At 33.6% G+C, this 22,945-nt stretch overlaps 2 pseudogenes; both read right to left on the bottom strand.

The window, feature by feature from the left end:
* Nucleotides 1–4,538: 4,538 nt before the first annotated feature.
* On the bottom strand, nt 4,539–6,308 carry LOC112037171 (probable LRR receptor-like serine/threonine-protein kinase RKF3; annotated as a pseudogene).
* Nucleotides 6,309–19,325: 13,017 nt separating this feature from the next.
* On the bottom strand, nt 19,326–20,422 carry LOC112037169 (probable LRR receptor-like serine/threonine-protein kinase RKF3; annotated as a pseudogene).
* Between the last annotated feature and the right edge of the window lie 2,523 nt (nt 20,423–22,945).

The following is a 22,945-nucleotide window of genomic DNA, read 5'->3' as shown; positions in this document are numbered from 1 at the left end:
AAAAAAAAAAAAAAAAAAAAAAAAGTTATATGTTGTTTGGATTGTTAGCCCTTCCATCATTTTTTTGCTGATGTATTCGCTAATTAAATGGCACATAAGCTTGTCACATGCGCTAGCTGGATCAATAAAATCATGACAAGTAAACCATATAATTAAATAAAATAAAAATAGTTATAAAAAATTAAAAAATTCCTTAAATATAAAAAATCATGATGTATTTTTAAATTTTTTTTCCCTTTTCAATATGTCTAGACATCCAAACAATTCTTTTTTCTCAATTTTGTTATTGGTAATTTTTTGTTGTTGATATTATGTTATTGGTAAAATAGTTTGTCATAATTGGTATATAATATAAGTGGTGTCAATAATTAACTAAAATAAATAAATATAATTCCAAATACAATAGGACAAATATGAGATTGTGAAATAAAAAAAATATCTCTATAGCATTTTCCATTTATTTCCTTTTTTGTTTTCTCCCCTAATGGAAGACTTTATTAACTATTTCATGGCACTCTAAGAGGATCTGATGATGACAGATTTTGTGGATTGTTTAACTAAAAGGATAATGTTAATTACATGCACTAACTTGCATACATTTTCATACACAAGTGAAAAACAAGTGAGAAATCGTTATTGAAGACACGGAAGGGCTAACAATCCAAACAACATATAACTTTTTTTTTTTTTTTTTTTTTTTGAGAAAGAAACAACATATAACTTTAGAGATTCAAATTCAAATTTTGAAACAAGAAGAAGTGAGAAATGGTATAATTGTTTGGTCCAAGAATAACTGAATAAGTATGTAAGTGAAGCTGATCATAAATTCATAATTATGATTACGATTTTTTTTTTTTTTTTTGGAGTAATAGATTCACATCTAATTTGTAAGTGAAAAACTGTATCTTTTTTTTTTCTTTTTTTTGCTTTTAAATGTTTAATTGAGAAAATTCTTTATTGATATTCATGTCGGAAAAGAAGGTTTGAGAACCAATTTTCTACAAACAAAATGGTTAGGTGGACCGTCATACTCAAGCCAGAAAGTCATTTTGCAAGAATTCCAAGCATTCACACATCAAAACTAAAGAAAGTGAAAATGAATGGAGTCATAAGTGGACTTTTTTTTTTTTATTTGGAGTCATAAGTGGACTTGACCAAGTTTTCCATGCACTAATTCGACTTTAAAATTATGACATGCATCTTTTCAACTTGATTTAACCCAGTCCCGGTTTGAGATTTTTATTTTTTTATTTTTATAATAAAAATCAACTAACCCAACTTAGCCATAGGTGATGTGGGGTTTATTTTAGTCAGGTTGAAATGACATATGCCACAATTTTTAAGTGATTTTAAGGTTTTTTTTTTTTTTTTTCTAAACTAATTTGGTGAAAATTTTTGTAAAGTCATAGTAAAAGTTATCATTACAACATTAGACTTTGAGGTCCAAGTCAGTGGACGAGCAATACGAGCCCACTTGGGTTGTGGATCTCTTTACAGAGGAAACTAACAAATGGGCTCTATTTCTTGATGGACTGTATCCGACCTTGAAGCCCAACTAAACATTATGAGCAAGACCAGCTCACTTCGGCTATTCCTTCCCAGGTGACCCAAGTCAGCAAATGAATGAGACTAGGCCTCTATGGAGATTGATCTTTTCATGGACTAAAGGGCTTTTAAATAATAGGAAATGAATGTTTAAAATAATGTTAAAACTATCCAAGATATTATTAGGAAAAAAAAAAACTAAAATGAATGTATAAAGTCAATCGTTAATCTTTCTCAAAAAAAAAAGTCAATCAGGTAATGTTTCTCAGGGGAAAAAAAAAGTCAATCCGTTAATAAATTTAATATTATTAGAAATTTTATATAAAATTAAAAAAATAATAATAAAAATAATCTAAAACCCTAGCTTTGCGCAAGCTTGGAAAGGCGATCTGGAGACTGAGTTAGCAGGTCGAGCCCAATAGATAAAGGGCTAGGGCTTTTTGCTTGGTTGATGGACCCTCTTTGAGCGAAAAGAAGAACAATACATTTTGGGCTTTGGGTTACGAGGGTGGGCTGAATAGAAAAGAAGAAAAAGAGAGGAAGCTTGGGTTTTAATATTGGGCAGCCATTGTTGAAGCTCCTGAGACGAAACTTTGAAGCAAATAAGAGATAAGACTTTTGCTCCTTAGCCCATTAGCCCAGAACAGATCAGAGAGTGCCCATGCCTTAATTTCAAATCTTCCTCTCCCAATTTTTGTTTTGCTTTTGATCTTGAGCAATATTTTTGCATTTCCATGTTATAGCCAAGATCATTCAAAGTGAGCTACTGAGCATTGCCTTTTAAGAGTTTGCTGGTTGTCACTACTCAAACTCACAACTCTTGGACTTACAGGTGTGATGGGTCACGAGAACTTCTTACCAGACGGCCACCTCCCCAAGTAGTGAATTGTTAATCACCTAGGGCTCTCAAACTTATTTTTCAAGTATCTTAAATAAAGCGCATGTATATAATATTGTAGTTCTCTCTCTCACACATTGCAAAATGATAATTTTTGTCTCCTCGTTGATTGGATATTTAAGTTAAGGCATATATTGTTATCTCAAAATTGAAAGCCATTACATTAACATAGTTCATAAATTGAAATAGAAAGTAAACATGTTTTCAAATCTTACAAACTTTTTAAAGGGTAAAAGCAAGAAAAGAGAGAACGTTTACAAATCCAAATGAAAAATGCAAAAAAGAAAGAAAATAATGATCTATTACAGACCTGCTAACTGCTAAGTCTTTGGTGCTGATCTAAAAGACTGGACGAATTATATGATTTCTTCTTCTTCTTCAAATAATTATTGTCATTCTTTGGATTTTCTCTAGTTTCTTCTTTGACTATGCAATTAATACCATAAAAATAAAATTAAAATTAAAAAAATTTCTACAGAGCAAAATTTGGCTTATAGTTTTTTTAGTATTAATCGTAATTATCTTTGTTTGGACAAGTTTGCTACTAAAACATGAGTGTTTCTCTTTATAGTAGAGAGATTAGCACCAGTAATTCTTTCGAAGCCTTAAAAAAAAAAAAGTGCTGCATTTTCTGTAAATCTTAGACACTCTTCCTCTCAAATAGGAATTAACTATGCTTGGATGATTTTCCCACTGAAACCAGAAAGGATCCCATTTTAGTAAAACAAAAGGAGAAAGGGATTCTCATTTTTGGAAGGTTTCAACCTTTTTTTTTTTTTTTTTTGAGAAAAAGGAAGATTTCAACTAACCAGTGTCCTTATTGCATTTGTTAATAGATTATTTTAAGAAAATTTTAATATCACTTTCATTTCATAGAAAATATAAAAATTTGTCAAAAAAGTCAATTGTTTTTTCTTTTTTCATAAAAAGTTTTTAAAAATATTTCTTAAACTAATACTCTTAGGACATCTATTAACTTTTCCCTTTTAGTAAAACTATTAGGATGGTGCCTCTTTCCAAGTGAGAAGGAAATATTATTGCATTTTGGCAAACATTCTTCCTCTCAAAGAAAAATAAAAGATGCTATTTCATTGGTGGCCTATTAGAGTTAAACCTTTCTTATTTTATACATGGGAAATGTTAACAAGCACCATGGTGCTTGTTAAGATTTCCCTAATGTGGGTTTTAGGTAATAAAAAATGAAATAAATAAAAGAAAAAGACATAAAAGTACTTATAAAGCTAAAAAAAATGACATAAAACTGCAAAAAAGACAAAAGAGTTTTCAAAAAAAAGTCAAAAATATTGTTGTTAAATACATTTCAAATAGGGAAAGGAGATTCGAACCTTGAACATAGAGTTGGAAACACCAAGATGTAACATTTGACTTGAAGGTCATTGACCACGAAAGTTAAGCTTCAAATGCTAAAAAAAATGCTAAAATGATTGTACTTTGTTCAGTAAACAAGGGAGCTAGCACTTTCTTGGGTCGTGGCACACTTATTATTTTTCAAGTCTAAAATGATTGTACTTTTGTTTTGTAAAAAAGGGGGCTAGCACTTTCTCGGGTTGTGGCAATGTTATAATTTTCAAGTCTAAAGATGACTAGAAGGAAACATATAGTTTAGATATATTTTGGACCCATCAATGAACATGAATGCAATATAAGTGATTGTCACTTTGAAAACCTTGGTGGCTTCACATGAATTTCCGGACTCCTAATGTACAATCTTCTGTATAACTGAAAAAGGAGAAATGGATTTTGCTTTGGCGGCCTCATAACACAAATTGATGAGAGACTGCTCTTATGACATTGTTAGCCATTAATCTTTCAAGTCTTTGGACAGCCTGAATTATGACTGAGGCCTTTGGCCTTGAACATATATGCTCTCAAATTCAATACTAACCAATTTAATTTATTTATGTTTTCTATACAATGCAATTTTTAAGATGAATAATGTTGTTCTACAAGGTGCAAAACTACAAGTAGAATGGACTGAGCATGCCAGAGGCAAAAAGAGTCATATAATGTCAAAGGACCTACCTACTTTAGAATATAGTAGGGAATCCAGTTCATATCTCCCTTTGGTAAAAATTTAAAATGCCAGTCTCATTTTTTCCAAATTTAAGTGGCTGCTGGGTGAAGAGTTAGACAAATAACCACTGTTAGAAGAGCCCGAATACACTCCAGTTGGCAGAGTTAGTCTCCAATATCTTCACAACCTGCTCCATTGTTGGCCGAGCATGTAATACTGGATGAGCACAAAGAATTGAAATGAGAACATATTGTTCCATCATTTGGCATGACCCCAACTCAGGCATACCTTCTTTAATGACATCCAATGCTCTCCCTCTTTGAACCAATGACCAAGCCCAATTTGTCAAAAGGTAAGCCTTCCCCTCATTTGTTTCAAGTGCTTTTTTCCCACTCAAGATCTCAAGAAGCACAACCCCAAAGCTGTAGACATCAATCCCCTCAGTTAACTTCCCATACAAGGCATACTCTGGGGCAACATAACCAAGAGTTCCAGCCACCCTGGTGCTCAAATGTGTCATTCCCTCTGCGTTAAACTTTGCAAGGCCAAAGTCTGCTAATTTTGGCTTAAATGCCTCATCCAAAAGTATGTTACTGGCCTTAATATCCCTATGGATGATTGTTGGTTGGGCTCCATAATGTAGATATGCCAGCCCGTGTGCCGTTCCATTTGTAATCTTCTACCGAATTGGCCAACTAAGCTTCTTCATTTCTGATCCAAAAAGATGGTCATAGAGGCTTCCATTAGGAATGAAATCACAAATAATTATTCTCTGGTGACCTTCAAAAGGCACTGTTGCAATACAATAGTCTCGTAATGAAACAAGATTAACATGCCTAACACTTGCAATAACCTCTACCTCATGTGCAAAAGATGCATCCCCAGAAGCAGAGCAATTCTTGAATCTTTTGAAAGCAACTTCGGATCCATCAGTCAATACTCCCTTATAAACGTTCCCATATCCTCCCTTTCCAATTAGATTCTCCCTAGAAAAGTTCATGGTTGCCTTCTTAATGTCCTCATATTTGAATTTGAACAAGTTGGTACATCCACTGATTGATCCCAACCCCAAAATCAAACCAATCTCATCCTTTGCAGAATTAGTATTCTCTCTGATAGCTTTCATTCGTCGAATCCAAAGAAACCAAACTGTAGAACAGGCCCTAAAGATTCCACCAAGGAAACCCATTATAGCACCAGAAAGTACAATGGTATGTTAGCTTCGTGTTGGAAGCTCGCACTGAAAATTCCAGTGAGAACAAACACTTTGCAGTTGTTGCATCAGTTGGTCCAAACTTGTTAACTACAGCAGCGGCATACATAAATGGATATCCAGTACAAACTGAGACATTTGCTCTTTCAGGACCATGCAGATATGAATCACCAAGACTCAACAAACTTTTGGTGCACAATTCACAAGCAGAAGTATTTTTCAGAGACTGGTTACAGTAAAGCTTAAATGCCCGTAATTTGGATTCAGGCATTAGGCTCTTAAACTCTGCCTTAGATGTGATATTTGTACAGCCCTTTGAAATCCATTCTGGATGATAGCCACAAGAAGTTTGGATATCAAAGCCAACAAAAAACTTTCCAATTAGGCTCTGGTATGATTCCCAACACGCCTTAGAAGTGGTAGGAGGAGGAAGAAAGTACCCATTAGTTCGAAGATACTCAGATCGAACCAGGCGTATCCCCTCAAGAAAGTAATGACACTGTTGGAATGTCACGAAATGCAGGCCTACGAACACCTTTAATGACCAGTTTCCTAAGAACATCAAAGTTCAAAGGACAAAAGGCTTTAGAATGGTCACTTTGCAAGATTTTGTGTTTATCAGCAACTGAAAAACTAAAGCTAGAAAATGCTAAGCCTAGTACCAAGGCAAAGAAAAGGACTGATAAGGGGGACATTTCTGAAGCTACGGTTTTTTGTGTTTGAAGAAAACAATAACTTTCTTTGCCAATTCCAAAGTTAATATATTGGCGGGAACTGAAAGTTTGAAGGAGTCTTAACTCTTTTAACTTTTTTTTTTTTTTTTTTTTGGTTACTCTTTTAACTTTTTTAAACATGGAAGAATCTTTTATTATATTTAATCCTATGATATCTTTGAATGGAAATAGAAAATTAATGGGAAATAAGATACATTGGATTTGATCAGATATTTAGAATTATCATAGTCAAACTTAATTCATAAGAGCATCCACAACCAGTTTTGCTATCTCATCTTATTTTACCATCTTAAAAAGTTACGTTATTAATTATACCATATTATTTTACAATACACCAAATATTCTAAAATTCTATTATTTTATTATTTTATTGAAATATTAATTTTTAATCTTTCTTTATTATTTCTTTTCAATCGTTATTGTTTTTTCAAATTCAACTATTCCAATGGTCAATTTTCAACAACCTGCCAGTTTCTTTTTTTTCAATTTCTTTCCAACTATTTTAACAACCTACCAATTATTTTTTTATTTTTTTATTTTTTGAGAAAGAAACTGCCAAATATCAATGTACTCAAATTTGCCAACTTTAAAAATCCACATACATATATATACCATCAAACCTGCCAAATATTAATGTAAAATCCACATACATGTTTATAGATGCATCCTATCAAATATTAATGTATTCAACTTGTCAATTTTAATGATTCACATACACACACACACACATATATATATATAGAACCTGCTAATTTTTCGTTTTTTTTTTTTTTAGAAAGAACTTCCCAAATATCAATTTACTCAAACTTGCTAACTTTAAAAATCCACATCCATACATATAAATGCAACCTACCAAATATCAATGTACTCAACCTATCAACTTAAAAAATCCACATACATATATATACATACAACCTGCCAAATATCAATGTACTCAACCTACCAACTTTTATAATCCACATACATCTATATAGATACAATCCACATACGTAACTATCAATGTTGTCTTTAGAAGACTCATACATATATCAAATTATAATAAAACCCCACATGCATAACTCACACACTTATGTTCCTACAACTCCCCTTGTAATTGCCATAAATGCTCAATGAGGTCTAATTGGAGTTAAGAATGAATTTTATGGTTTGAAATACATTGATGGGTTTCAATGAACTCCGTAAATTCATTTGTGTTCTCCCATGACAGTTGTATAGTAGGATTGTCATCAATTTGCTCATAATCTACTTCCACTGCTTCATTTACATCTCGTTCATTCTCAACAATCATGTTATGAAGAATTACGCATGCTTTCATGATGTCTTGGAGCGTTTCACTATAGAAAAATCTAGCAGGCCCACGCACAATTGCGAATCTTGCTTGAAGCACTCCAAATGCACACTCTACATCCTTTCTATTCGCCTCTTGGGCTTTTGCAAAAAAAAAAAAAAAAAAAAAAATTGTGCCCTCGTGGAGATGGAATGGTTTTAACAAATGTTGACCACTTCGGATATATGCCATCGGCAATGTAATATCCCATTATATACTCATGGCCATTAATTAAGTAATTAACTGCAGGAGCACGTCCTTGTTCGAGCTCAGAAAATATAGGAGACCGTTCTAATACATTAATGTCATTTTTTGACCCAGATAACCTAAAAAATGTATGCCATATCCAAATATCAAATGATACCACTGCTTCCAAAACAATGGTTGGCTCATGAATGTGACCAGAGTACTAACCTTTCCATGCAATCGGACAATTTTTCCATTTCCAATGCATGCAATCAATGCTCCCTAGCATCCCTGGCAATCCACGTCTTTCCCCATTGACTAAAAGTCTAGCAATGTCTTCGTTGTTTGGGGACCTCAAGTTTTCCTTGGAGAAAATATCAACCACCGCTTTAACAAATTTTTTCAGACTTTCTATTGCAATGGATTCTCCAATCCGCACATACTCATCCATAAAATTAGCTGCCACTCCATGCACAAGCATCCTAAGTGCAGCTGTTATCTTTTAAAGAGAAGATAAACTGAGCCTTTGAGCATTATCTCTTTTTTGGATAAAGTAAGGTTCATAAGTTTCTACCTTGGATTGAATACGGAGAAAAAGAGACCGACTCATCCGAAATCTCCTCCGAAATAAATTAGGAGGATATACTAGTGTGTTGGCAAAGTAATCGAGATAAAGTCTTTTATGGCTTGTCAAACGATCACGTTTGATATAACGACAATGTTTACGTTGTGATGTTGAACCCTTAAGAACTCACCTCATTATCTCATCCTCATTTGAGTTGTCAAAAAGCAATTTGCGAAGCCTAGATCAACCCATAGAGACAACCTTGAAGACAATAGTGTTAGGAAATTATCACAATTATTGCAAAGCAAGTAGAGATTACATTATGGAAAGGGAACAAGTAGATATATTATTCGATAAACAAAGCTTAAAATCTGTCAAAGCAAAAGTCCCCTGGTAAAGATTGATAAGAAATAAAGCATATAGTTCTCTATTATCTACATAACAAGGTTTGAAACACTTTTGCTACTTTAATCTTTGTAAGGTTTGAAACTCTTTTAAGGTTTGAAACTCATTTGCTACTTTAATCGAGATACAATAATAGATTTAGGAAAATGGAGACCACTAGCAACTTTTTTTCTCCCATCTAGGAGGACCAGGACTATGCCTTTTTCCTAACATCTATGGTTAATTATCAATGTCAACTAAATAATTAATAGGTTGCACCTTGGGGTGCTAGTCTTTAATATTGGGCTTTGCACCACAGTGTTTCCTCATGAAATAGTGGCTTTGTCAAGTACATGGTAACTATGAAATATCCACAGGTTCTTTCCCTTTCCAGTTGTGTCTCTAGCTTTGTCAATAACATAGAGGCCGGAGTTCGTCTATTGCTTGGCCAAGATGTGTTGTATTTCTTCTATATACAATTTCATACAGTTTATAGGTCTACTTGAACTATAGGTGAACTACTAGGGGAGTTTACTCAATTAGAAAATACTACATTCTTACAGACATATACTAGCTCAGCCTAGTTACGGAAGCAATTTATAGTATCTTAAACTCAATCTCAAAGTTTGAACACCACAATTTCAGCATACAATATAGGCTCAAGATTTTCAAAAATTTATTGGAATTCTTATACATTTCTTGACCTACTTCATGTGGGAAGTCCATTGAACTACAAGTGAAGTTGCTCGCTATGACATGATACATTAAAAAGATAGACTAGAATCAAACATTTGTATGCAATAAACTATGATCCCCTGTTTCCCATCTCGTTAAGAAAGAGGTCAAGGGCTAAAAAGCATTTATTAAATGGCTAATATCTCTAGCTTTAATTCAAGTATTAAGCTCTTGTTCATAGTATAGTAAAGCCTAAATATTCATTCATGTACTAAAATATTAATTAAGAAATTGAAATAGTAGCTTGTTATTCAATTTTACCATTAAATAAGCTAGAAATAGGGAAAGGGCATAAAGTTCAATTTTAATGGTAAGGACATAAATAGGGAAAGGGCATAAAAAAGTTGTCACTTTCCATTAATTGTGACCATCTAGTTTAGTTAATCAATCTTATTATAAGCAAAAATACATCATCAAACATAGAAAGGACATAAGTTTTTCATATAAGCAAAAAAGATGTGATTACATAAGTGGCACAACCTATTGCCAATTGATCAAGTTGGAACAATATATCATCTACATGTTCCAAACCTACGCTTAAAATAAGCCACTACCAAAATAAGGTTGAAACAAAATATCATCTACAAATGCCAAACCCCAACCCATATATAATTTACTACCAAAATATAGTTATGACAAGATATCATCTCCTTGGTTCAAACCCAACTATTTACTCTAATTGTTGTCTTGCAAGGATTTGATCCCTGAGATTTTCAAAATAAAGTCTTTCTTTGTCATTCATGCCACTTGTATCCAAGGTCATTATTCTTCCCTCCTCCCTAATAGTTTCAAGACGAAACCTTTCATTTTCAATATCAACTCTATGCGTCTCCCTACTAGTTTCAAGACGAAGCCTTTCCTTTTCAATATCAGCTCTTTGCGCATCCACTCGAACCCTATATGCTTTGATGCGAAGAGCCTCATTGTCTTGTTCATGTAATTCCTGCATATATTGCAATTTTTTCGCCAAATAATCCTCAAAACCCTTATCACCATCTGTTCTTTTTCGCTTAGCCTTTTTGGCTTTTCTGCCAATTGGTCTCTCTAACTCCATTATGTCATCATCATTACTACCAACTTGATCAATTGAACTTGGAGTTTGAGGGAGCCCTTTTGATCTTTCCATAGGCATACTCCACTTTGGTTGGTTCTTCAACACAACCCAACAATGTTCAAATGCAAAAGCAGTTTTTTTGCCGGTTGTTGGAGCTGGTGAAGCATTATATAGATCCTTTGCATCTTTCAACTATTTTAAAAAAAATAAATAAATAAATAATTAGTGTCTTGAAACTATTCGAAAATTATTATTGTGACACCATTGCAATATAATTTATAACTTGTCCTCATAAGTCCCACCACTTGGATTTCGGGCTTCAATTTTAGCCATGAACCCAGCAAACCTACTTGTCTCCCTATTAATATTTTCCCATCGACTTTGGAGGGAGAAAGTAGAACTTGTGGTTCCGTAAGTATTTTTCTCACAAAAGTATTGCCCAATTTTCTCCCAAGATTTTTCAACCCTTTGGTTAGTACCTTGCACAGCATCCATGCTAATGTTAAGCCATGCAGAGATGAGGAGGTTGTCCTCATCTACACTAAAGTTGCCACCACGTTTTGTTGGATTAGGGGTGACAATTTCAACTTTCGGACAAGATTCTTGGATGGGCATTGAAGTATTCTGAGACCCACTTAAAAATGGTGCCAAAAAATCATCATCCATTTGTGAGATATTAGCATATCGTGCTATCTCTTCTTGTACCCATCCCTTTTAAATAAGGAACTTAAAACAATTAGTGTATGAAGTCAATTAGAGCCAACTCACAAAGTCTAAGAGTTCAAGTATTTGTGATAAGTGATTACTACAATTAGAAATACAAACTTAACCAAATCTACAAGAGTTCAAAGCCTTCACATATTATGATTGGCGGCAACTTCTCATGTACAACAACATCCTACAATATATTTTGACAACTCCTAATCAAAACAATATATGTTGACAACTCCGAATCAATATATTTTGACTATATATACAACAGTAATTTTTTGTTACAGAAATACTAGCCCTTTACACAGCCAAATATTAATAGAATACAGCAACAAATATAACTCAAAATATATGCATGCATAATATATTTGCAAACACAACCCATACATAGCCAACATGTACAAATAGAAATCAAATAAAACCATAAAGTTGAACACAACAAAAAGTCCAAAGTTATTAATTTCGTTCCGTTCCGGCCGAAATGGCCGGAAAATACCGTTCCAGCAAGTAAACCGGAATGGTATACCCCTTGTTCCACCTTGGAACAAATTCCGGGTCATTCCGGGTTGTTCCGGCCGTTTCGGGTGATTTCGAAATACCGGCCAAAATTATGAATTCGCCGGAATGAGTTTCATGTGAAAATAAATTGACAGAATACAAGGAAAAATCTTATGAGCCACGGTGAGGGGGAAAAATAAAAGGAAGGATGAGGAGGCGAGAAGAAAAAACTCAAGAGAAAAAAACAAAAGGAAAAAGAAGATAAGAAAGAAAAAAAAATCAAGAAAAGCTCACGGTAACGAGATTTATCATTTATGTATGGCTGTGTGCTTCCTCTTAGAAGTCAGAAGTTAGAACCCATGTCTTTGCAAAGACTCCGCTAGAACCCAGCTGAGAAGATCTTTGAGAAATGAACTTGAGATGGCGTTTCAGACTTTTAACAAAGTGGGTAGTGTTTTATTTGCTTTATTGAGTTGACCACACAGTCCAAGTAATAAGTAAAAAAACTTTTATTTTCTTTTGTCTTGAGTCTGCCTTTTATTGTTTTCAAATTTTAACTTTTCTGAGCCCAATCACGTGAGTGACTTTGGAAATGAAAAAAAAAAAAAAAGTTAAAAAATTCAAAAGCAAATGTCAGTCAGAGCCTCAGAGGTACTATTTTTGCTTTGCTGTACAATAGTTTATAACTTTATATTAATATTAATTTATTAAAAAAATATTATATTGATAACATTTTTACAATACTTACACAATAAATTATAAATAATAGACTGTATATGTGTGTGTTCATATATATATATATATATATATTTTAGGAAGCCCGAAACACCCTGAAACGGTATGCCGAAATAGGCCGGTACCGAAATATTTCGTTCCACTGGACAAACCGAAACGGGCTCCGAAACGGAATTAATAACATTGACAAAAACCATTGATAGAACCTTTGCATACAACATATTAATTTGTTGAGGAAAAAATCAGTAAACAAGAACACCGATTATTTAATAAAATTGGGATTTTGGTAATTGAAGTTGAACCTGAGCAAACTTTCTGAAGATGCTAATCCGATAGAGAGTGAAAACCCCTCGTGATGAAGCTAAATCCCACCTCTATAAACATCAACAGCAATTCTTAGATCAAAACCTAAACAAAAACACAAGCTGAACCCCCTTTTTCTTGCAGAAAGAGAAAAGAAACACAAACACAAAAACTCTAACATGGATCAAAACCCACCTAGTAAATTGCTTTGATTTTGATTTTGATTTGATTTGAGAGACCAACGGAGCTTCATTTGAGATTTTGCAAACAAAATTTTAATCCAAACCCACAAACACTTGAGAACCCTTGAGAATCTCAGTTTGAAGAGAGAGTGATGGAGTGAAAAGTTAAATGGGTATCTAGAGTGTTGGATTTATGAGATGAGTGAATCGATAAAGGGATTTGGAGATGGGTGAGGGTGAATCGACCTTTGGTAGAGGATTGGTGACTGCGGCTTGGTGATTTGGAGAGAAAAGCGTTGGGTTCATGAGATGAGTGAATCGGTAAAGGGATTTGGAGATGGGTGAGGGTGAATCGACATTTGGCAGAGGCTTGGTGACAGTGGCTTGGTGATTCAGAGAGAAAGAGAGAAGCTTGACAATGGCGAGAGAGAGAGGGGATGAGAGAGCAAAAACCCGGACTGTAGCAAGAGAGAGAAGGGCTTGAATAGATTAAACTACAATATTTTGTTTTGGCATAGCGCTACAGTACCATCTCACATATGAGATGGTACTATAGCACTATGCCAAAAAAATTTGGCATTTCCCAGTTTAGCCATCTAGTTGCTGAGCATATTTTGGGCCTAAATGCCAAATGTACTTTACATTTAGCATTTGACCAGCCCACTGCTGATGCTCTAAGAGTGGAAAGTTTCAACTTGAACTCAAGTGATTCTCCTAACATAGTTATCCTCATTAAATAAAAAAAAATGGAGGGGGCTTAATATCAATAAGAAAATAACTTGGCCTCCTAAGATACTAGACAAGTGAAACCAAAACTATCTTATTATATCTCTCTCTCTTCTTGTTGCAGGGTCACTTTCATGGTACTAATTTATGATTAAACTAATATAATTATATTCATTTAAAACAAATTTAGGGAATATTAATTAGAAAGTAACTTGGCCTCTTAAATTCTAGACAAACAATACAATAACCTTACTACATCTTTCATCTTTTGTTGGGGTCACTTATTCAATAGCAAGTTTTTATTATAAGTTGGTGATAAGGTGTTCAAGCTGATGAGGACTTCTTCAAAGTCGGCTGAACAACCTCCAGAGGGCATTTTGAGCTTTTCTAGATAAGATAGTAGCTACATCAAGTGGAACTGGTGGAATTCTAGAAGAAAAAAGACGATGCAAGAAATGTAGGACAACATTGTTGTCCATTTTCACTTGTACTCAATGCAATGAATTAGGAGTGACTATATGATGATTCACTTGACAAAGAGAATGTGACACAAACTAAGGAACAATTAGAACTGCCAAAATACAACAAACAAATGGAAAAAGGTCGAGAGAACGTGAGTAAATCTGCAATGACAAGACTTAAATAGTTGAAAAATAGGCAAATAATGCTTATATTATGCATATTATTATATATGATGCACTACATAATTAGGTTTATATTTATATATTAAGGAGCAAATAGCTCTGCCAAAAAACAATAGGCAAATGGGAAAAGATCAAGAAGACAAAATAATGGAATCTACATTAAAAAGACTTAAGTAGTTAACAATTAGGCAAATAGTGTTTGGATTATGCATATTAGTACTTTAGTATATGATTCATGATATACACATATATTGATCATACATTTTAAACAAATTGTAGCTTGGGAAGATTTTAATTAAGCAGTGACAGAGTTTCTTAGGTCGACTAAATATGGGAAGATTTTCTGCTAAAACATCTTTCAATTGTTGTTAAACTCTCTCATACCACGGTGCATGAGCAAATGGATGTAGGCACAACAATACTTTTAGTTCCATTTGCAAGTTACATATTTTGGGGCATTTACGATTGCAATTAATTAACATTTTGAATAGTTTGAATCTTTCGTCCATCTTTTTGCAATAGGCATTTAGCAAACTGTATAGAGACAATTGTCTCTATTTGAACATCAACTTGACTCTAAATTCAGGGGGGATAAAAGGAAGTAGAATTATTAATATGATCTCATATAACTAATCAAGTAGAACAAAAATCACAAACTCAAGTTATCTCTCACTTCCCATAACAATGTGTGCTCTTCTTCAATGACAAGCTAGCACTTTGACTACTGACCTAATAGATGAAAATTTAGATGCTAGAACTAAGGCACAAGCCTATTACTGCAATGGATCACTTACAAAATGAAAAACTTTCCACTTGTTTTGTCTCTGTTTTTTATATAGAACAGTAAGTGTAAAAGTGTAATGAACTCTAGAAAGATATGTTTATTTTATTAATAGAAAGAAGAATATTGGAAAGGAGGGAGGATATATTGTTAGGAAAAATATGACTGAATTTAAATTGATGATCACTATAGGGTACATGAAAACTATTTGAATACCAGCCCAAGCCAACTGTACTTTAATTTTACCATACTCCTATTTACTTGTACTCACTCATATACTTGTCTAATAAAGGCAACCATTTGTACAATTTTACACCTTTTTTTTTTTTTTTATAAACCAATTTTAACAAAAACCATTGATAGAACCTTTGCATACAACATATTAATTTGTTGAGGAAAAAATCAGTAAACAAGAACACCGATTATTTAATAAAATTGGGATTTTGGTAATTGAAGTTGAACCTGAGCAAACTTTCTGAAGATGCTAATCCGATAGAGAGTGAAAACCCCTCGTGATGAAGCTAAATCCCACCTCTATAAACATCAACAGCAATTCTTAGATCAAAACCTAAACAAAAACACAAGCTGAACCCCCTTTTTCTTGCAGAAAGAGAAAAGAAACACAAACACAAAAACTCTAACATGGATCAAAACCCACCTAGTAAATTGCTTTGATTTTGATTTTGATTTGATTTGAGAGACCAACGGAGCTTCATTTGAGATTTTGCAAACAAAATTTTAATCCAAACCCACAAACACTTGAGAACCCTTGAGAATCTCAGTTTGAAGAGAGAGTGATGGAGTGAAAAGTTAAATGGGTATCTAGAGTGTTGGATTTATGAGATGAGTGAATCGATAAAGGGATTTGGAGATGGGTGAGGGTGAATCGACCTTTGGTAGAGGATTGGTGACTGCGGCTTGGTGATTTGGAGAGAAAAGCGTTGGGTTCATGAGATGAGTGAATCGGTAAAGGGATTTGGAGATGGGTGAGGGTGAATCGACATTTGGCAGAGGCTTGGTGACAGTGGCTTGGTGATTCAGAGAGAAAGAGAGAAGCTTGACAATGGCGAGAGAGAGAGGGGATGAGAGAGCAAAAACCCGGACTGTAGCAAGAGAGAGAAGGGCTTGAATAGATTAAACTACAATATTTTGTTTTGGCATAGCGCTACAGTACCATCTCACATATGAGATGGTACTATAGCACTATGCCAAAAAAATTTGGCATTTCCCAGTTTAGCCATCTAGTTGCTGAGCATATTTTGGGCCTAAATGCCAAATGTACTTTACATTTAGCATTTGACCAGCCCACTGCTGATGCTCTAAGAGTGGAAAGTTTCAACTTGAACTCAAGTGATTCTCCTAACATAGTTATCCTCATTAAATAAAAAAAAAATGGAGGGGGCTTAATATCAATAAGAAAATAACTTGGCCTCCTAAGATACTAGACAAGTGAAACCAAAACTATCTTATTATATCTCTCTCTCTTCTTGTTGCAGGGTCACTTTCATGGTACTAATTTATGATTAAACTAATATAATTATATTCATTTAAAACAAATTTAGGGAATATTAATTAGAAAGTAACTTGGCCTCTTAAATTCTAGACAAACAATACAATAACCTTACTACATCTTTCATCTTTTGTTGGGGTCACTTATTCAATAGCAAGTTTTTATTATAAGTTGGTGATAAGGTGTTCAAGCTGATGAGGACTTCTTCAAAGTCGGCTGAACAACCTCCAGAGGGCATTTTGAGCTTTTCTAGATAAGATAGTAGCTACATCAAGTGGAACTGGTGGAATTCTAGAAGAAAAAAGACGATGCAAGAAATGTAGGACAACATTGTTGTCCATTTTCACTTGTACTCAATGCAATGAATTAGGAGTGACTATATGATGATTCACTTGACAAAGAGAATGTGACACAAACTAAGGAACAATTAGAACTGCCAAAATACAACAAACAAATGGAAAAAGGTCGAGAGAACGTGAGTAAATCTGCAATGACAAGACTTAAATAGTTGAAAAATAGGCAAATAATGCTTATATTATGCATATTATTATATATGATGCACTACATAATTAGGTTTATATTTATATATTAAGGAGCAAATAGCTCTGCCAAAAAACAATAGGCAAATGGGAAAAGATCAAGAAGACAAAATAATGGAATCTACATTAAAAAGACTTAAGTAGTTAACAATTAGGCAAATAGTGTTTGGATTATGCATATTAGTACTTTAGTATATGATTCATGATATACACATATATTGATCATACATTTTAAACAAATTGTAGCTTGGGAAGATTTTAATTAAGCAGTGACAGAGTTTCTTAGGTCGACTAAATATGGGAAGATTTTCTGCTAAAACATCTTTCAATTGTTGTTAAACTCTCTCATACCACGGTGCATGAGCAAATGGATGTAGGCACAACAATACTTTTAGTTCCATTTGCAAGTTACATATTTTGGGGCATTTACGATTGCAATTAATTAACATTTTGAATAGTTTGAATCTTTCGTCCATCTTTTTGCAATAGGCATTTAGCAAACTGTATAGAGACAATTGTCTCTATTTGAACATCAACTTGACTCTAAATTCAGGGGGGATAAAAGGAAGTAGAATTATTAATATGATCTCATATAACTAATCAAGTAGAACAAAAATCACAAACTCAAGTTATCTCTCACTTCCCATAACAATGTGTGCTCTTCTTCAATGACAAGCTAGCACTTTGACTACTGACCTAATAGATGAAAATTTAGATGCTAGAACTAAGGCACAAGCCTATTACTGCAATGGATCACTTACAAAATGAAAAACTTTCCACTTGTTTTGTCTCTGTTTTTTATATAGAACAGTAAGTGTAAAAGTGTAATGAACTCTAGAAAGATATGTTTATTTTATTAATAGAAAGAAGAATATTGGAAAGGAGGGAGGATATATTGTTAGGAAAAATATGACTGAATTTAAATTGATGATCACTATAGGGTACATGAAAACTATTTGAATACCAGCCCAAGCCAACTGTACTTTAATTTTACCATACTCCTATTTACTTGTACTCACTCATATACTTGTCTAATAAAGGCAACCATTTGTACAATTTTACACCTTTTTTTTTTTTTTTATAAACCAATTTTACACATAATTCAATACAAAAACCTCTAGTCTTTACATGGTATCAAAGCCTATACTCTAGAAATTTTCTCTTCTGGGAATTCACCTAGTATTTGGCATAAGAGAAGAGAAGTTGCCATCTCTTAGTCATAAGCCCACCATGGAGATGGGTTTTAGTAAGAAAGAGTATGATCCATGATGGAAAAGAAAGAGAAAACAAAAATCTTACCAAGATAACCAGTCAAACTATTATCTACTGAACTAAAACATAACTTTGAACAATGGTAACAATAGTTCCTTTCTGAAAGGAAGAAGTTGAATTTTTTTTTTTTTTTTAGGATCTAGCCATAAGAACAATGTTTGGCTGATAATTAACTCACTTCTTAGTCTTCGACCCCAATGCTAGCAACCTGATGAAGGTTGGCTGTCCAAGACAACTTAGGGCAAGGCTTATTGGGCTTGCTTCTCACAAGATTAAGGTAATCATAAAAGGGCTCATAAACTAGACAAGCAGACTTTTGGGCACATGGTAAAAGGGAATTCAGTGGAGCGTATTCCTCAGAATTTAGTAACTTCAACTCTATAGACAAGTACTAATGAATCTTTTTTTTCATATTACACCCACTATCTCACTTCCATTTCTTCCACCACAGCTCTTGCTAGAGTTGCAGGTACTTCCCACAGTAGAACATCCCAATGCTAATGCTTTTTTTACATCCCAGTATTTATGTGGTATCTATGATAGAAATGAAAATTTTATAAATTTTCAATTATAAATCTTGCGGTTGCAGGTTCAGAAACAAATTAAGGTGAAAAGCAGGAAGACGTGCTGAAAAATGCTAACTATGCTAATATGGTAACCCTATTTCTCTACTATTCAAGGAGCTCTACATCTCAATAAAATTTGTCTCTCTCTAATAATAAAAAAGAACCTAATTCTCCTATATTGATTACATTAACGTACACACTATGACACCGAAAGCATAATGTACAACAATGTAAACCAAGTATGCAAGAGGTAGGTGAAACTCAAATATCAAATCATCCCTAAGATTTAGAATGGGATGATCACTCTTATAGAAAAATGGATGGCTATAGGAAGGCTTTTTAACTAGAGCTTGTTGAGAGCTCTTTGCTAGAAGAGTAACAAGACGGTCTGGGATTGAAGGAACTGGAAAATTAGTTTCCAATATCTTCACAATCTGATCCATACTTGGCCTAGCATATAATAGTGGATGAGAAGAAAGAACTGTAACCAAAACATATTTCTCTATTAATTCTGTTAGGCATAACTTGTGCATTTCTTCATCAATAACATCCAATACTCTACCTTCCCTCACTAACAACCAAGCCCAATCTGTCAAAAGTGAAGCTCCATCACTATCAACTGATATCACTGCTTTCTTTCCACTCAAAAGCTCAAGAAGTACAACCCCAAAACTGTATACATCACTTCTCTCAGATAATTATCCATACAAAGCATACTCAGGCGCAACATAGCCAAGGGTTCCAGCCACTTGAGTGCTCATATGTGACAATCCCCCTAGAGTGAACATTTCATCCAAAAGTATATTACTAGCTTTAACATCTCTATGGATGATAGCAGGCTACACCCATAATGTAAATAAGCCAAACCACGAGCCACTCCAAGAGCAATGTTTTGACGAATTGGTCAACTAAGTTTCTTCATCCCTAACCCGAAAAGATAATCATAAAATCTTCCATTAAAAGTTAAATCACACATAATTATCCTTTGGTGGCCTTCAAGATGCACTGCTGTAGTACAATAGCCCCTCAATGCAACAAGATTCACATGCCTAACACTAGCAATAATCTCCACTTCATGTTCAAAGCTTTCATCCCCAGCAGCTGAGAAATTCTTGAACCTTTTCAATGCAACTTCAAACCCATCTGGTAATATCCCCTTATAAACATTCTCATATCCACCACACCCAATTAAATTCTCTCTAGAAAAATTCTTTGTAGCCTTCTTTATTTCCTCCAATGTGAACTTAATCACACTATTATTTCCATTGATCATTTCCATCACCGAAACCGAATCCCTCTCCGTTGGATCAATTTACTTCCTCTCCCTACATTTCTTATGCCTTCTCCAACAAACCCATATCACCAAAACTACCCCAAATATGCTAATAATGCAACCTACCAGTACCCCCCAATATAGTATCTCATTTTCCTTGGTCTTTCCACTATCAGAACTAAAAGCAAGCGTGAACAAACACTTGACAATCCCTGAATCAGTTAGGCCAAACTGATTAGCAAAAGCAGCAGCATAAACATATGGATTACTAGCACAATCTAATTCATTCCCATCACTAGCTCCAAGAAAGAAAGATGAATTGACACTCTACAAACTATGCATACATGATGCACAAGTTAAATCATTCTCCAAAGATTGATTGCGCTTATCTCTAATTCCTGCAATTGAGATCCATTAATGGACAAGCAGCATCACCCAGCATTCTGTGTGGGATTTCATGGTCAGTGGCAATAGAGGAATTTAAATTGGGAAAGCCTAAGGCTAAGCTTAATCCAAGAAAGAGGAAGAATAAGAAAGGCATTTGAAGGGCCAGGTTTTTGGTGAGGGGATTGGAATGGCATCCATTTGAAGAAGTGATTTGTTTGCTTGTGAGTGCAAGTTTTGACTTGTATATAGTATATACATTCTTTACTCTTAAATGAGGATTGGAAGTTAATTATTGGAGGGAAATTACTTGGAAGTTAGAAGTGGACCTAACAGAAATTTAAAATTTGGAGGTCTAGGATATGTGCACTTAGACCTATGAGCACACTTTTTTTTTTCTTTTTTATAAGAGGATATAGATATTGGGAGCAAAAGATCCTTAATTTTAAGTAAGGATAGAGATTAAAAAAAAAATCATAATATTTTTTATGAGACATAGCAAGTTATGATTGGAGTAACATTACTTCTACATGTAGTGATTTATAACACTATTTTTTTTATTAGCACCAATTATTGTTAGAATTAAGTGGTTAAATGATTAAATTCACAATTTTTTAATAGTTTAAACTTTTAAACAATTGGTAATTTAACATGGAATCAGAGCAAGAGTTGCTAAGTTTGATCCCAGTCTCCATTCTTCCTTCCATTTAAAATCTCACATGTAATTTAACAATCACAACATATCAATATAATAGTTGGGAAAAAGATAATGAAAAATTTTGTGTCTCAATACTTGGCCATAAGTAATTTGAAGAAGAAGATGAAGACTGAGTGAGGTGCATTGAGTCTAATTCAAAGCCCATTTTAAAAGTAGTCCACAAGAAATTTTTTCTTTATCTATATATTACTAAAAACTGAAACGTAGCATTTATTATTGTTACGCTCAGGTTGAGCCATATTAGTAGTCATGTCATTACCATTTTTCCTGAATTTGTCCTACAATTTAAAAATAGTTTTTCTAAATTTAAAAATCCTAATAAAAAGAAAATAATTTCCAACCCTATCTCTTTCACGATTATAATTTTAGACGGCAACCCTTATGCTCCACGGTTACAATTTCAAATAGCAACCCTTTGTGTTCCACAGTTACAATCTCAAACAGCAATCCCTTAGCTTCCTAACGCTAGACTTTGGCTTTCTAACTCTTTCATCTCTTCCTCTCTTCACACTATATTAATACTAAAAAACTATATCTATCTATATACAATATAAAACACCACTCCTTTATTGTTTGCAATTTAGTATTGTTGCTGATAGTCCAATATCACTTTTCTTCTAATGCATGCATAAGTTTAGTTTCCATGTATAATATATTTTAAATTGTGTTTGGCAGGGAATGTTGAAAAATTAGCTATTTGCAAGGATTGTCGAGCTAATGTTTGCATCAATTACAAGATGGAGGATTTTGTTAAAAGGGTGAAGGAAGAAATTGGTGGAAAAGGTATTTTCTCTATTATTAAAACCTCACTTTTCTTCAACTACGGATTAGTGAAACTAAAGAATATGATTATTATTTTGTTAAGTGGACATTTTCATCGGAAGGACTTTGTTATTGTTTGTTATTGTCAAGAAAGTTAATAAGTTATTTCCTTTTTCAAGGCATATAAGCTACACTTTTGGGAGTATTTAGGGTACCATGGAAAAGAAAGAACACTGCTAAGAGCTTGAAAACAACTTTTTGTTGCTCTTTGGGGCCATGTTTAACTTTGCTTTGAGGTGAAAAATGAGACTACATCATACAAAAATACAATCCCTTTGCAGAATATACAGCAATATAGAGGTACGACCGTACACAGTAATGAAGATTTCTATCCATGAGAAGTGGAAGCTTACAAGCATAGACAAATTATTTTCGTATTTATTTGTATGTGAGTTTTTGTTGTTATGTTATTGCAATTTTAATGTGGAAATTGTTATATGAACCTATAAAATAACCGTCAAGTTACTATTAACCTTGATTTATTTGTTCATATATACTCTAGAGATAATATATATAATATTATATCATGTTAATATGAAATTAATTGACATTTTTTGATTTATTAGTACTTAATAAAGAAAAAATTGCCAAACTTTCACGTGCAT

Source organism: Quercus suber, unplaced genomic scaffold, assembly GCF_002906115.3.
Source record: "Quercus suber isolate HL8 unplaced genomic scaffold, Cork oak 2.0 scaffold_541, whole genome shotgun sequence".
Taxonomy (NCBI): domain Eukaryota; kingdom Viridiplantae; phylum Streptophyta; class Magnoliopsida; order Fagales; family Fagaceae; genus Quercus; species Quercus suber.
This window is presented reverse-complemented; position numbering and strand designations above follow the sequence as displayed.